Here is a 14,438-nt window from a genome sequence, read left to right as displayed (position 1 = left end):
AACTGATTCTGTAGAAATTTGGATGTGTATGTGCCTGAGTTGGTAGTGTGAGTGTGTATGTCTAGTAGGGGTATATGCACCTAGTGAGTGTATGTATGCTTAATTGATTTTTATGTGTGCATGTGCAATTGTACACCACACCCTCCTGTCTAACAGCACAATATTGAGATCCTGAGCATTGGCCTGACCCCTCAGGGTAACAAAGTGACTCAATGGGTCTATTGGCCAGGACTCTACAAATAGGTGGAAAGTTTTTGCCAGGGGTGCCCAGAGTGTCAGAAGGTCTCTGGTGTAGCACCTTTGGGGGCACCCGTGAGGCCCAAGCCAAATGTAGAAAAGCACTTTTATTGGATAGCATTAGACATAGCTGACCCCTTCCCAAAAAGCAGCACTGGGCACCACTAAGCCCTGGTCATCATAGATACACCACTGGATACCCTGATGTGGTCTCTATGATGTCTTTTACTGCACCTAAAGTAGTGGAGAAAATAATTATGTGGGTATCATGAGTAGGGATACCTCAAGAGATCCTAACAGATCAAAAGGACCAATTTTATGTCTAGTGTGTTAAAAAGGGTGTGTGAAACTTTAAAAATCAAACATCTTTTCACCTCAGTGTATCTTCCACAGATGGATGGGTTAGTGGAATGCTTTTATTACACCTTGAAGGGGATGATCAGGGCTTGCATCCAGGGGGACCCTAGAAAATGGGATTTAGTGATACCACCCCTACTCTTTGCAGTGTAGGAAGTACCCCAAGCCTCTATGGGTTTCCCCCCATTTTAGCTAGTATATGGGCACTGGCCCTGGGGCCTCCTGGATAATAGTATGTGAGGGTTGGAAGGAACCAGAACCAACAGAGTGTCAGCCACTGTATCAGGTTGAGGAGTTGAGGAACTGGTTGGAATGGGTACATCAAAATGAGAGGAAAAACCTGGGAAGGGCACAGGAGTGGCAAAGAGGATATTATGAAAGAAAAGTGGGAGAATGAGCGTTTCAAATTGGAGACCATATCTTGGTGATGCTTCCTTATAACAGTAGCACACTTCTTTCCCAGTGGCAGAGCCCCTTTAAGATAAGAAGAATAGGTCTTGTCAACTATGAGACAGAGCAAACAGGTTGCCAGAAAAGGCTCCAGGTGTACCATGTCAGCCTGTTAGAGAGGTGGGGGGAAGAGGAAGGACTGCTTATGAAACCCATCTCTGATAGTGAGTTAGGGCCTGAAGGGATAACTGAGACATAAAGGAGAGGAGAAGAATGACCTGCTAGTAGGAAGCAATTAGGTCACAGAGGATTTCCCTACAAGTACTGGTAGAGGAGTGTCCTAACATCTTTGTGGAGGAGCCAGGGGAAGCCCAAGGGGTGGATCATCAAATCCTGACACCAAAGGGATGTGTAGTGAGGGAACACTGGAGATGCCTACAAAGGCATTTATATGAGCCTGTGCATGGTGAGTTGGACCAAATGAAATGAAAGGACATTATCGAAGAGCCACACAGCACATGGAGGAACTCTGTGGTAGTGGTCCCAAAGCCATATGGAACTATAAGACTGTTTATTGATTTCAGGAAGGTTAATATGATATCAGCTTTTGATGATTTCCTTATACCCCACATTGAAGAAATGTTAGAAACGTTTGGTCAAGTGTGGTTCATATCTACATTGGACTTAACAAAAGGGTATTGGCAGATTCCCATGGCCAAGAAAGATAAAGAGAAAATGGCTTTTGGGACCCCATGGGGTTTATTTCAGTTCACTCAGATGCCCTTTGGATTACATGGGTGGCCACCTCTTTTCAGAGGTTGATGGATTGACTGTTAGCACCACATCATGCCTATACAGCAGCCTATATAGATGTTATCATAATTTTGTCAGAGCAGTGAGAGCAACATCTACACCAACTCTGGGAAGTTGTGGCAGAACTCAGAGCCTTGGGACTAACAGCCAACTCCCAAAAATGTTCCTTGGAGAAAGGAGACCAAATATCTGGGTGGGACAGGGGCAGATCAAACCTCTGGCAGATAAGGTAGAGGCCCTCAGAGCCTATAGAGCTTCAACTAAGAAGCCAGTGAGATCCTTTTTGAGCTTTGGTAATTATTACAGGAAGTTCATCTCATGGTTTTCAGAATTTTCAGCACCCCTGATGGAATTAATCAAGGGTCAGAAACAGGGACCTTTGATTAAGTGGTCTCCCAGTGCCCTCACTGGTTTTGAACAGTTAAAGGAGGTGTTATGTCTGAGCCCAGTACTTTATTTCCCAGAGTTTAAAGGACTCCCATCCAACCCATTATAGATCCAGGACTTCACACAAGTAAGCTGACATCATTCCCTAATGATGTCAGCTAAGTTTATGGCCTCCACCAGCCATTTTCCTTTTTCAGGTGTTGGAGCCTCCTGAACTAGCCCTCAGTCAGGGGTTCTCCTGGCTTTTCTGTCTGGGTTTTTCCCAGGGGTAGATCCAGGACCTCATGCAAGTAAGGCCAGTCCTAGCCCAGGAGCATGGGGCAAGGTAATGCTTCAACCATTCCCACAGCCAAATCTTCCATCCTACTCATTATAGTTAAGGGCAGATGCCACCTTTCATTAGTATAGCTTTCACCCTGAATAAAAAGCATATTAACCAGTGTATCCTCTCCACCTATGTGTGGTGGCAACAGGTTTGTTACAAATAGATGCTTTGGGAATAGCATTAGGTGTGGTACTGATGTGGTGGGTGGAGAACAAAGAATGACCAATTGCACATGTGAGCTGGAAGCTGCTAGGTCCTGAGATGAGGTATGCCACAATTGAATGCGAATGCTTAGCCATAAAGTGAAGCATTAGACCTTTTTGTTACTGTATTATAGGAAGGAAGTTTATTCTGGTTACAGACCATGTCCCCTTGAAGTGGCTTCAGTCCACAAAGAACGATAACACCCAGATAATGCAGTGGGACCTTAACTCTACAACCCTTCTATTTTTCAGTGGAACCCCAACCAGGGAAATAAAATGTAATGGCAGATTTCCTGTCAAGAAGCTATGAAATGGGGAATCACTAGGTGGAGGAAACAGATGAGCATGGGAGGAAGTACTTACCATGAAGGGTGAAAGAACCTGGATGAGATAATCCCAACAGATGGTCATGAGGGACAGGGAGCTGCCTTCTGGGTCCCATTATGCACAGGACCCCAGAGGAAACCAGGGACACCACTTTACTCACCCTGGAAACTATGCCATCATTGGTCAACTCATCCTGGTGTTGCTGGGGCTGCCCCCTTTATCAGGGATGAGTAGGCCTCCAAGGCATGGCTGGGTCTCCACTGCCATCAAACAGCATGCCTGGGAGTAAATCAGGAAGTACCTGCAGGTCCTGGCCTCTGATGACCCCCAGCTGTGTTCGCTCATGTGGCCAGGAAGCTGGACACAGTTGGCCCCCTAGGTGCCTGGAAGACTCAAATATGAGAGTTCTGCAGCTCTTTGTCCAGTGTATGCTCCTAATGCTCCACATTCCCCTTTCCAGTGTATGCTCCCCATATCCCTGGACATGGCAAAGCACTGATTCTGAGGAAGTGAGCCATGCCTGTCTGCGCAGAGGCACAGAGGAGACTGGGAGCCAGATGAACTTGGTCCGAGCCCAGGACAAATCTTGGGGTTTGAGTATGCCAACGAAGAGTAGCCAGCACAAGAAGAACATCTCAGTGACCTCACTGTGTCAAGCTTGAGAAATAAGGTAAGCATCTGCGAGTGGGGAATGCATGTGAGGGTCATTTTGAAAGACTCAAGTATTGAACTGATGGGGTGGTTACAGGGGTTGCTAGCAGAAAGTTACTACCTGGGAAGTCATGAGTGTGTTGCAGCCAAGAGTGAGATGGACAAATAGATAGGTCTCATAAAGGGGACTGAATTGGTTGAGAAGGGAACCCTAAGTTGAGGGGACCTAGGGGTGAAGTAATCGATGAGGGCCCCTTGTGATGAGTAGCCCTAGATAAGAGGGACCCAGTTTTGGATTTGATTGAGGTCCTACACAGATCACAATGGAGCATTACCAGAAAGATTGTGCCCTGAAGATCTCATGGCTGGGGAAAGCCTGAGGTATAGTTAAGCAACTGGCTGAGACACCGTTCAAGTGACTTGGATATGATTGAGGTCATAGGTCCAGCTGGCAGGTGTGGTAAGGGTAGGGTGTAGGGGCAGTTGGCCCTGAGAATTGGATGTATTCCTTTCACCATGTGGATGCTGTTTCCTTTTGTTCAGCATTCAGCTTCGTCATTCAGCTTCCCTTCATTTGTTTTCATAAAGGCATGGCAGAAGAGAATAAGGAGAATGGTAGAGGCTTGTGTAAAGAGGGATGAGAGACATCGTGCTCGCTGACACTACAGTTATTTGATAACATAGGCCTTGTGGAGATGAAATGAGGGGCATGTGTACATGAAACTTTAAAGCAGGCTAAGTGCTTTTACATCACTTTAACGGTGTCAGTGTTTGCACACATTGGAGGCATATTGTGCATTAATTACAGCTGCTGTAGGAAATTTGGTGTTGCAATGCGCCTTAAATGACTTGGAGCACAGCAAACTAAAACTCACCTGAGGAGATTTAGTTTGCTGCCCCTACAGCCACAGAATGAAGCACTGGGCTCTGTGCAGCTCAGGAGCTCTGCAGAAAGCCCTGCACACAGCCTGGCAGTAGCCTGGGAAGGTAGGCTCTGCCCAAGAAAAGCAGTGAGCTTGATCTCCCCTTCCCCAGCCCCAGAGCCTGCCTGCCTGCCTGCCTGAGCTGCACAGGGGCCCAGTAATTCCCTCTGTGGCTGCAGTGCCCCCTGGGACGGCCCGAGCTGGGTGCCTGTGGGTGGGTGCCACCTGGTGGGGAGGCACTGCTTCCATGGAGGGAACCACTAACCCCACTCCCCTCGCAGCCCAGACACTGCTTTGCCAGCCAACACCTCACCCTCCCCTCCCTGCCACTGGAGAGGCAGGTAAGTGCATGGTGTGTGCATGACATGGGGGGTTTAAAGGGCCCTAAATTGAAGTGGTGGGTTTAAAAACCCACCACTTCAATTTAGTTCCCCCATTTCATCTACACTTGTCCATAGTGAATGATTGGGATCACTATAAATGCCTATGATAGTTACTTTAATTAGTAAACTGGTTCCTGTGAGTATATAGTAAGAGCTGTATCAACATTTTAAATGTTAATTACGGCGGCCATTCTGATTTAGCATAGCTGCTGTATATCATTACTTATTAGTAAGGACCTACCTAACTTGTGGTGAAAGAAAGTCATTTTTATGGCATGCACAGCTGACTTTGTGGTCATTTTGTGGTAGCCCCGCCCTTTGGTGCTGATTGGTGGAGAAGCCCTGCCCCTCATCACTAATTGGCAGAGAAGCATGAGGAGCCAGCCTCTATCTTGCCTGTTGTGTTGCCCTAGCAACCGATGCTGCCTTCCCCTGGGTGGGCTATGAGGCTGGGCTGCAGTGGTAGTGAGGACCACTGGCTCCCACTGGGGAGCCAGGATTTCATTTTTATTGAGTTGAGTTGGGTTTTTTTTTGGTTGATTTTCTAGGAACCTGCAGTCAATGCCATTTTTATGATGATTGTAGAGATTGCCATTTTTTATGGTTTTGGCAAACATGGTGAAACTATTAATTGGCTGAAAACAGACTTCAGATTTATCCCTGAGCTGGCTGTCCTGCTCTTTTACTTGCATCAAAACATGGTGGGACAATCATTTACACATGCATCTTGAATGACAATTGACTTTAATTAGCTGTGATTGTCTCAGTGTTAATTTGGGTACTTATCAGGTACTTGAAGTGGAACAATAGACCTGTGTGTCCCATGATCCCAGGATAAAAGGCTTGCTGTTGGAGAAATCTAGCATCTGTTTTTAGCCACAGGGAAGAAATAGTATATCCAGAGCCTTGTAATTTATGGAGCAAGATTCAGGGTGAAATCCTGGACTAATAGAAGCAGATGGGAGATTTGCTATGGATTTCAACAGAGCAAATATGTCACTCACAACCTCTAGCTTAGAAGAGTGTAAAAAGACCAACCAAGACAACAATGAAGACCCCAAAACATGTAGCTGTATAGTTGCCATTGGAGTGTTTTTCTTTTCATTGTTTGTTTATACCGCTAATATCTGCAAATCCCTGTTGAAAAATCAGGCCCTATTATGTTTGCACTTTATACATGCATAACAAATATATGATCCCAGTCCAAGAGGGCTTATATCTAATTTTAAAATAAGAGACAGGGAACAGGGAAATAGTAATAATTAGCATAATAAGCAGTGATGCTAGCACAGCAGCTGCCTAACTGATGCCAAACTTGTTGTATTTTACAATTTCACAAGCTGTGGAACCTCAAGCTGAGGGTAACTGTTGTGCATCTTAAAACAGGCACATCATAGAGAAGGATTTTAAAGGAGAGAGAGCAGGGGCTTGCCGTACCAGAATGGAAATGTTCTGGAATAATGAGCAAGGTGCTGTTGCTAGAATGAAAGGATGAGATGGGAGGCAGCAGTAAAACCAGATTCCACTGTCAAGAAAGAAAGAAATAGAACAAGTTAGAGGAGTTTTGTATAGAATCCTGAAGGAGCTTAAACCTGATGTGGGAAATAAGTGAAGTGTTTAAAACTGAACATAATGGCTAGGGACAGAAATTACACATAAACTGATTTAAGTGATCACAAACTGGTTTAAACCTGTAACAGAACAGAAGCTCAGTGCACATAAACCAGTTTGAAAATGGCTGCAACTGGTTTAAGATAAACTGGTTGAATGTAGTATCAGAATTAACTGATTTGGGTCAAACCATTTAATGCAAGTTCTGTCCCAGACTCCTTCCTGGTTTAAGTTAAACCAGAGTCCTCCAGTAACCCATCATGCTCTGCAGCCCTGGGCAGGGCTGTGTTCTCTGCTTCAGAAAGCAGGGCTGGCCCCACCCTTCTGCTGTTTAGCTTGAGTAGGGGTAGGGGTGTGGCCAGATGCTGGTTTGCCCCCCGTGTGAAGGGGGCAGGGAGGGTGTTTATACCCCCTCTCTCCCTTCTCCCACCAGGGGACCCCAGCAAGTGTCTGCCTGACCAGGGTGTAGCAGCCCGTGTCATGCATTCCCCCCACCCTCTCCTGGAGCTGCAGCAGCGGTGCAGCACAGCCTCATGTACTAGGTACCAGGAGCTAACTCTGTGGTTTCCCTGCCACTGGTGTTGTTACCATTGCCATCAGAGGTGCCCACCCTGGCCATACTGGTAGGTGCTGCCTGCATCAGGTGGGCAGATGGCAGTAAGCATCAATAAAAACCTGTGTACCAGAGCTACTGTGAAATACCCCTAGTTACTGAACATTTAGTTAGTACTTCATTAAGCAGGTACTAAATTAAATGTGCAGTAAATGCTGAGCAATAATGAACGTGTAGATGTGCCCACTGAAAGCATCTAAATGCATACCAATTTACACAGTTATTTCATTAAAAGCACCTAATCAAAGAATTTTAGGCATGTTTGCTGTTTCATGACACTGTGTTGGGTAAAGGGGAATGAAGTTTTTTTTTTAAAGACAGACTTTGACTTAAATACATGGAGGCAATAAAAGTTAATTTAAGTTTGACCTTTCCTTCTGCCTATATTATCATTTAGTTTTTTTATTGCCATTTCTGTTTCCTTCCGTCTCATAAGAAAAACAAAACAACACAGGATTTGATAGGGAACTTCTATATAATAAACTTAAGTGGTTTATAATTCCATCTGAAGATTCTCAATTAACTATATATAGAATGTGAGACAAATTAAAAGATGGGTTTATTATTTTTTGGAGATTTAAAAGACTAGTTTCAAGCACTTAAATTTAATATAAAATGGGGCTGGAAAGTACCTCTCTTCCAAGGCAGAATCAAGTATATATAAGCCATTGCTGATAGATGATTGTCTAATCCAGTGATACTTAACCAGGGTGCCATGGCACCATATGATGCCTTGAGATCTTTTCAAGGATGTTTCTAGGTTCCAAACAATGTTACCCTTATTAGGTGTGAAACCATGATTCACAAGATAAACCCAACAAATAGGAGCCTGTAGTGTTAAGAAAAATTCTGATCTGCTGTAATATTTCTGAGTTCTTTGCAATAGAAAAATTGCTCTATTATTTTTCTGCAGTAAAAAAAAAAAGAGAGAAAGCTAAGAGCTGGGGCATCTGAAGTCTCTTGGGGTGCCTTGAGTCTAAAGCAGTCTAAAACAGGTTGAGAATCAGTGGCTTAAACCATTCCTAAGAAAAACTTCAGTGATGTAGACTCTACAACCTTTTTATGTAATCTATTTAATTGATTATTCTTACCATTAAAAAATGTATTTTTCCTAACATCTAACCTAAGTCTTTTTCTCTCTCCCTTCTGTATGTTTTTGTGTTATCGTTTTGACTTAAGCAGCCAACAATTTGGTTTGAGGGTTTCTCCAGTTTGAAAACCAAATTGGTTATGGAATACCATATTTCTTTGATCCAATTCTGTTTGTTTACAAATAACACATAAAGGCCTTTTGTCTTGCATGGAAGAGGAGCCAAACAATAGAAATGCCCTTGGAGAAGCCTTATTTAAGTTTAGCTCTCTCCATTAGTTCAAGCTCTTCTTAAACAACTTTTTCCAAGGAAGGAATGGAGGGATGTTACCAGCTGCCTGTTGATTAGCTCCAAAAAGCCCTAAGCTGAGTCAGTCCTGTCTGCCTTTGTCCTGTCTGCTTTAGCAGGGAGTGAGGGCAGGGGAGCAGGAGGAAGCCAGACAGACCCTGCTGTATGTGCAGTCCTTGCTGGAGCTGCAGTCAGGGAGCAGAGGGGAGGGGCCAGCTCAGCTCTCTGGAGCAGAAGGCCCCACCCAGCCGAGAGAGCAGGCCAGGATGCTGAGGGACTCGGATTTAACTTAAACCAGGCAGGAGTCTGGGACAGACATTGCATAAACTGGTTTGGCCCAAATCAGTTAAATCTGATACTACATTCAACAAGGTTTATCTCAAACAAGTTTAAGCTATTTTCAAACTGGTTTATGTGCACTGAACTTCTGTTCTGTTACAGGTTTAAACCAGTTTCCCATCACTTAAACCAGTTTATGTGTAAGGCCTGTCCCTAGCCCAGATGTTTAAAAATTGACTTCTTTATATTTATTCTGGTAAGTTTCCAGATCTTGGAGGCAGTCTTGGAGCCACACTTTCCTGAAACCACCTTTTTGCTTAAAAAAAAAACCCCAATGTGTGCTATGTGGGCCCTTTCCCAGTTATTTGGAACCTCACTAGTCTCCCATGACTTTGTAAATATTACTGCCAAGTACTCCAAGATTCCTCTTGCCAGTTCTTTTTGAATGCTGGGGTAGCTCTGCTAACTTAAATTTATTCTATCTCATTAAAATCTCTCTGATAAACTCTTTATCTATCATGAACCTCACCTATTCCCCTTCTTCATTTATGTAATTTTTGCTAGTTGTCTGGTTGCAAAACTATATGACCCTCCTGTTAAAGTATACTTATATACCATTTCCTTTTTTTCAGCAGTGTTACACTGCTGTCTCATATTTGTCTTGCAGTCCACTATAACCCCCAGGTCCCTTTCAGCACTGCAACATAGCTAGTCACTTCCCATTTTGTAGCTGTGCATTTGATTGTTCCTTCCTAAGTGTAATTCTTAGATCAGTGGGTTTTATATGGATTTTTTTCATAATAGCATAGGAATAACCCTCTTTCCAATTCTGGTATTAAGCTGACATTTTCAACAGATTTCTAATTGCAATAAACCATATGATTCTTTCATCATTCTTATTTCTGCTTAGTGAATTACACTTTTCCTGAGAGACAGAATAAATGCAGAGGTAGCTGACTGGTAGCCCACTGGAATTGCTTATTTATTCCTTCTAAACTGCTCAACTCTTCTGTATTATGCTCTGAATTATTAAAATGTTGCCTCCAATAGTCCATCAGGCACTATATGTATTGATATATACACTCTAAAGAAACCTTAAGTAATGTGTCAGCTATTTAGGTAAATAAGACACTTAACATCTTTAATCTAAATTCACTTGGAATTCATTTAATTCATCCTAGCCATTCTAAAGCCTGGCTGAAATTTCTAAGACTTTTGAAAATCTCTAGCTACATTAGTAGTTTGTCCCTATGAACATCTATGCCAGAGTTATTTAAGAACAAATTGTAACTACTGCAATAATAGTCAGGCTGTTGGTATTTAATGTGAAGGCTATGGTTCTCTAGGATGGGGAAATATCTAATTTGTATTTTTCAGGCCAAGTATTCCTATTAGAAAGATAACAACAAAGCTAATATTGAAGCCAGTTGGGATGCTGGGCTGAAGAGCCATTACATTCTTCCCCACTAGAAGCATTTGTTTTAATTCAGCCCTAGCAAATGTTTAGTTAAGGTATTAGAATCACGTTTCACAAAATAAATATATTAACATTTAGTATGGCCTACTGTACCCTTGCGTATGCAAAGAGGCTTGGGGGCTGGCTCTCTGGGCCCATCTACACTGGTCACCTAACTCTGACCGTGGACTTGTGACTGTCAGATCTCTTTCCTGCCATGACTTGATGGTAAATACTGACTAGATACAGTTTCCGCAGTGGCACAGGGGCCCAGGGTATTTGGCCTTTATCTGGGCAGGGGCCCTTACCCCGTCCCCCTGTTTACTGTTACTCTAGCTGCACCTTGTGGCTCTGGGTCCACTATTCAGGGCTACAGGCTTTAGGTGCAGCATAGTCTGTCCTAGGCTTGCAGCCCAAGTTGGGTAATGTTGCTGTTTATTCACCTCAGCAGGCACTTCTTGACTGAGCTCAGAGCCAGTCCTTTGCCTCCTGACCCCTGACCCTGGCCCAGTGTCTCCTGGCTACTCTCCATGTCTCTCTTCCTTTTGGCCTCTGTGCAGTTTCAGTCCTTTTTCTCTCCTCTCCAGCCCACTTCCAGGAGTTGAGGCTCAGCTGCAGTCATGAGTGGCAGTCTGATTCAGGGCGCACATGCTCTACCAGGGTTTACCCCTCCCAAAGCAGTTACATTAGAATCCCCACAAAAAGTTAAAGAAAATAAATACATTAATCTCGGAACTTAGCTGGTTCCTCCATCCGATGCCTTCCACCATTCTTATGAAGCCACCACTTCTACTTTGCTCCATGGTGTGGATGCCGGCAGCCTGCTGCAGTGCCTAGGGACTCCTTGCTCTCTGGCTCCTGCTGTTGGTCTCTGCTTCTCTCCTCCTGGTCCAGCTGGCCTGAGCCTCCCATATTGTAGCAGTGGGTCGCCTGACCCCTCCACTTCCATCCTAAGTAATCACTACTGTCTGTGCCTGCACTCAGCAGTTATCAGGATTCATTTCCTTCAGTTTGAATCCTTGCCATGGCAATACCTGGAAGTCCCTTAGCCTTGACCTTATGCTGCAGGTAAGTGGCTAAGCGTGATTGTGTCTGAATGTGGAGTGACAGGGAGTGAGCAGAGTGATACGAGAGACAGGGAGGTGCTGACACACTAATAAAGGAAGGCATGCCCACATCAATGTGGGGGTGGAGAAGAGGGGGAAGTGAGGGAAGGCTCCTAATATTTGTCATCTCCTTAGTAATGGGGCAGAGGACCCATTACACCTATGCATTATATATATACACCTATGCAAATATAGCTATATGGCTGGACCCTATAAATGTTATATAGCTCCTATGGGATCCATAATTGATCCTTGTGGAAACCATGCCATAATCCTGCCCATACTTTTTTCAAGATTTATTTTAAAACTAGTTAGTCGTTTGTCTCCTCTACTATTTGACAGTTGACCCAGATCCTCATTTATTGCTTGTAAAAATCTTTTGCAGATTTGCAGCCTATTTTTATTAATGGCTGATATATAAAATGTGATTCTTTTTTCAGTATTGGCCTTTGATTTTAATAGCTTTTCTCTCTCCATTGGGTTTACTTTCCTTATGCAACCATGTCTCTCCCTAGTCTTTGTTCTCCTGTGCTCAACAGGTCCATTCTTCTACTGTCCTCTTGTAAAACAGGTTTTTCATTCTCATCAGAATTCAAGCAGCACTTCTCCACACCTATTCAAGTCTGAATTTATCTTTCTTGAACATTACAGGACTGCATTTGGTTTTTGTTCCTGATGTTTGATAATTACCCTGTGATCAACCTTCACACTCATGTATTTTCCTCCTTCAGTGGTTTCCAACACATGATGTCCCACTTTATGGCAAAGATGCCTGGTAATCCCTGAAAGCAAGGGTGTCAGAAATATGTCCTGTGGGCCAGATCTCATCTGGCCCAAGATGTTATTTGTGGGTCTTGGACTGAAGCTGCATATCACATGTTGATTGTTTTGGAACAGCCTACATGCTATGCACAGTGTGCAGAGACAGTCCAAGGCATACACTGCAGTGGACTGGCCATACACACTGGCATGCAGCACCGGTCTATGGACTGGCCCCATGTCACTCTGCCCCATGGACTAGCCCCATGCCACTCATTTACCTTGTGGTTTTATGATTTTGATACCACTGCCTAACAGAAAAACCTAGCACTTTATACTATTGAATTTATTCCTATTCTGAGAGGCAAGGGTTTCTTAGGGTGGTGACTTTTTATTGGACTGACTGTGTAGTTGGGATAAAGTTAGACAAGCTTTCAAGTATTCTTTTTCAGGTCTCTGATCATAGGAACCTAGGTGCAGCATAGTGGAAAAAGCAGGGGCAGGGGATGAAAGTAATTCTTAGGGGTAGCGGATGAAAAGAAGCTGATTACTGGGATACCAAGGCCTCTCAAAAGGGTGGAGGGTCATTCTCACCTTTTCTGTGCAGAAAGAATTCAGGAAGTCAGTAATATATATTGTGCCATAAACTCAGTATCAATGTTTAGTCCTTAGTTCTTAGTGTCTAGCCAGCTTCTGAATTTTTGTTCCCAAGTTCACCTTTTCTTAGGTAGATTTCCCTTGAACACAAGGATAGTGAGGTCAGAGAGGGAGTGGTTGTTCTGTCAGAAATATGATGCTAATGATATATTTTTGTGAGAGTTCATTCTGGTGCTTAGTTATTTAGTTTCACCCGTGTAGGACCATTAGGCCACTTAAAACACGGGATCAGGTACATATCCCATATTGGGAAAGGCATGTGTAGGAACCATGAATTCTGATGGTTTTTAATGGTGGATATTGATAGTAGTGGCAGTGGAGAAGTGCTGACAAGTTAAGCATTGCCAGAGCAAGTCTGTGTTTCACTTGATGTCTGCTGGGCAGTGTAGAGTTTGCTTCCGATGATGAGTTGGGCAAGGTTAGGGGGCTGTATGAAAGGCAGAAGTCGAGGGGCTTGGAATATTACCCTCAAGGTCTGATCTTTATTGAATATAGGGTGTCATTGTTTGGTGATTCTTCTGATCAGTACCAGTGTGTGATAGTAGATGACCACCAGGGATGTGTGGTTTCTATTTCTGTTAATTCAGTCTTGTTCTCCTGTGAAAGAAGACATTTTATTGATATCAGTCATTAAGTTTCAGTTAATTTATATTACATTTGATGTAAGAGTGAAATAAGACAACTGAAAAGTTACTAAGTTAAAATTTAAGATATACCTGAAAGACATGTAATTGCCATATTCTGTCTGAGTAAGTGTCGTTCAAAAGGAAAAAAAAATTGTAAAAAGAAAATAAAAAGAGGTGATAAACATAAATGAAACTGTGATTCTATCTCTAACTTTAAGTTCGGGTATCATCAAGAGGAGATTTGATTAAGCTGGTGACCTAGTAAGTCCATAGGTGAGTTGCTGTTGTATGATTGCAGTAAAAAAAAAAAAAGGAAGTCACACTAATTGTGACTTGTCTAATAACTCTTGACTAATAACATTAAAAAAAATATATCCAAGATGTGGCAGGCGAGAGAGAGTCAGAATATATTGCAAAGTCTCAAATAGTGGCACTCACAGGAAAGGGTCTAATACATGAAAATAAGCAAAAACATCACACTGAGAAAGAATTAACAGAAGGGGGAATGGAGGGGGAGCCAGGGAGGGGAAGTCTGAAATCTGTAGGTAGCCAACGAGAATGATTTCTTCCTGGCTACCTATCTAATGGCAGCGTCTGTGGCATGGGACTAAAAAAAGTATAAAAGCCCCTGCTTCCAGCCCTTCTGTGCCTTTTGCAGCTCTTTCCCTATCAGCAGCTGTGCGAGAGAGGAACGCTGTGGCTGAGACCCGCCTGCTGCTTTTTCATGTTATAAAGGAGTGGTTAGGATTTAGCTTAGCTTTGCTTAGTTTACCTTAGCTATTCAGTTCAATTATTAGTAGTATTACAACTGAATTTATTTCTTTGAATTATTTTTTTGGGAGCTTATTTTGGAAACTTTGCAAAAAGACAGTTGCGTTTTCCCAGCCAGTGTTATCTATCACTGTGAAGGGAGGCACAGATTGCTTGCACGTACGTACACACACATGCACACATGA

This window comes from Gavialis gangeticus, unplaced genomic scaffold (assembly GCF_001723915.1).
Source record: "Gavialis gangeticus isolate Ggan-Ray unplaced genomic scaffold, GavGan_comp1, whole genome shotgun sequence".
NCBI classification, from domain to species: Eukaryota; Metazoa; Chordata; order Crocodylia; family Gavialidae; genus Gavialis; species Gavialis gangeticus.
The sequence above is the reverse complement of the archived record's forward strand: the minus strand, read 5'-3'. Positions refer to the sequence as shown.